Source organism: Ranitomeya variabilis, chromosome 5 (assembly GCF_051348905.1).
Source record: "Ranitomeya variabilis isolate aRanVar5 chromosome 5, aRanVar5.hap1, whole genome shotgun sequence".
Taxonomy (NCBI): Eukaryota; Metazoa; Chordata; class Amphibia; order Anura; family Dendrobatidae; genus Ranitomeya; species Ranitomeya variabilis.
The window spans coordinates 228222874-228225748 of record NC_135236.1 but is presented as its reverse complement, the minus strand read 5'-3'; positions in this window follow the sequence as shown (position 1 = coordinate 228225748).

Here is a 2875-nt window from a genome sequence, read left to right as displayed (position 1 = left end):
TCTCCCACTAATTATTTTTTTTTTAAAAGGGAGAATTTAGAAAAAAAAAAAAAAGGCCCAGTATTACACAGTTGTTTTCGGTGGCACACAATGAGAGACAGATGCCACACACAGCAATGGCACAGAGGCAGACTTGCCAACCTTTATCTCCCACTAATTTTTTTTTTTTTACAGGGAGAATTTACCCAAAAAAATAAATGGCCAAGTATTACACAGTGGTTTTCGGTGGCACACAATGAGAGACAGATGCCACACTTAGGACTGGCACAGAGGCAGACTTGCCAATCTTTATCTCCCTCTATTTTTTTTTTTCTTACAGGGAGAATTTACCCAAAAAAATAAATGGCCAAGTATTACACAGTGGTTTTCGGTGGCACACAATGAGAGACAGATGCCACACACAGGACTGGCACAGAGGCAGACTTGCCAATCTTTATCTCCCACTAATTATTTTTTTTTTTACAGGGAGAATTTACCCCCCCAAAAAAATGGCCAAGTATTACACAGTGGTTTTCGGTGGCACACAATGAGAGACAGATGCCACACACAGGACTGGCACAGAGGCAGACTTGCCAATCTTTATCTCCCACTAATTTTTTTTTTTTACAGGGAGAATTTACCCCAAAAAAATAAATGGCCAAGTATTACACAGTGGTTTTCGGTGGCACACAATGAGAGACAGATGCCACACTTAGGACTGGCACAGAGGCAGACTTGCCAATCTTTATCTCCCTCTATTTTTTTTTTTCTTACAGGGAGAATTTACCCAAAAAAATAAATGGCCAAGTATTACACAGTGGTTTTCGGTGGCACACAATGAGAGACAGATGCCACACACAGGACTGACACAGAGGCAGACTTGCCAATCTTTATCTCCCACTAATTATTTTTTTTTTAAAAGGGAGAATTTAGAAAAAAAAAAAAAAAAAGGCCCAGTACTACACAGTGGTTTTCGGTGGCACACAATGAGAGACAGATGCCACACACAGGACTGGCACAGAGGCAGACTTGCCAATCTTTATCTCCCACTAATTTTTTTTTTTTACAGGGAGAATTTACCCCCCCCAAAAAAAATGGCCAAGTATTACACAGTGGTTTTCGGTGGCACACAATGAGAGACAGATGCCACACACAGGACTGGCACAGAGGCAGACCTGCCAATCTTTATCTCCCACTAATTATTTTTTTTTTAAAAGGGAGAATTTAGAAAAAAAAAAAAGGCCCAGTATTACACAGTGGTTTTCGGTGGCACACAATGAGAGACAGATGCCACACACAGGACTGGCACAGAGGCAGACTTGCCAATCTTTATCTCCCACTAATTTTTTTTTTTTTAAATGGAGAATTTAGAAAAAAAAAAAAAAAAGGCCCAGTATTACACAGTGGTTTTCGGTGGCACACAATGAGAGACAGATGCCACACACAGGACTGGCACAGAGGCAGACTTGCAAATCTTTATCTCCCTGCAGTAATCTCAGGAAAGTATGGCAGGCAGCTATAAAAAGGACTGCTGCACACAAAAGTGGGGACAAACACACAAGATAGCTGTGCAGAAAGGAAGGAACAACAGGATTTGTGCTTTGAAAAAAGCAGTTGGTTTGCACAGCGGCGTACACACAAAGCAACGCAGCTATCAGGGAGCCTTCTAGGGCAGCCCAATGAGCTACAGCGCTGAGGGAAAAAAAATGTAGCTTCCACTGTCCCTGCAAACAAAAGGTGGTGTTGGACAGTGGAAATCACTACAGCACAAGCGGTTTGTGGCTTTATGTACCCTGCCTATCACTATCCCTGCTTCTGAACAAGCGGCAGCAACCTCTCCCTATGCTCAGATCAGCAGCAGTAAGATGGCGGTCAGCGGGAACGCCCCTTTATAGCCCCTGTGACGCGGCAGAAAGCAAGCCAATCACTGCAATGCCCTTCTCTAAGATGGTGGGGACTGAGATCTATGTCATCACGCTGCCCACACTCTGCGTCCACCTTCATTGGCTGAGAAATGGCGCTTTTAGCGTCATTGAAACGCGACTTTGGTGCGAAAGTCGCGTACCGCATGGCCGACCCCACACAGGGATCGGGTCGGTTTCATGAGACGCCGACTTTGCCAAAAGTCGGCGACTTATGAAAATGAACGATCCGTTTCGCTCAACCCTACTGTTCACATTTCCACAAATTTGTGTTAACATCATCATCAGCAGCAGCCACAGAAGCGACACTAAAGATATCAGAATGCAGTTACGTGACATTAATGCATCACACTAAAAATGCAACATCACCTAGTCTGTACAGTCTGTGATTGCAGTGCAAATGTCCTTGGAGGTCCATGACTTGTTCATCTTAATGAAAGTTAGGTGGTCAACACTTTCAGGGGACAGCCGTATGTGCTTATCTGTCAGGACACCACCAGCAATGCTGAAGACGCATTCTGAGAGAACGCTGGCTGCCAGGCACAATATAACCTCTGTTGTGAATTCTGCTCTTGGGTTCCCTCCGGTGGTTGTTGGTGGTAATACAGTTGTCCCTGGGTTGCAATCCTGAGCAGGTGTCCCTGCTGATTGCAGCTCTCTCTGGGTATTTAGGTTTGCAGGATCCATTAGCCCTTGCCAGTTGTCCATTGTTCTTGGAGGTTTTACATCTCTGTCTGGTTCCTCCTGCCCTGCTGCCAAATCAGCCAAGATAAGTGTCTGGGTTTTGTTTCTGCAGCACACATGCTGTGTGCTTTACTATTCAGTACTATTCATTGTTTTTTCTTGTCCAGCTTAGACTGTGTTTGGATTTTTTCAGTCAAGTTGGATTCTCAGGAGATGCAGATATACATTCCATGTCTTTAGTTAGATGGTGGAATTTTTGTATTATCTGCTGTGGATATTTTTTAGGGTTT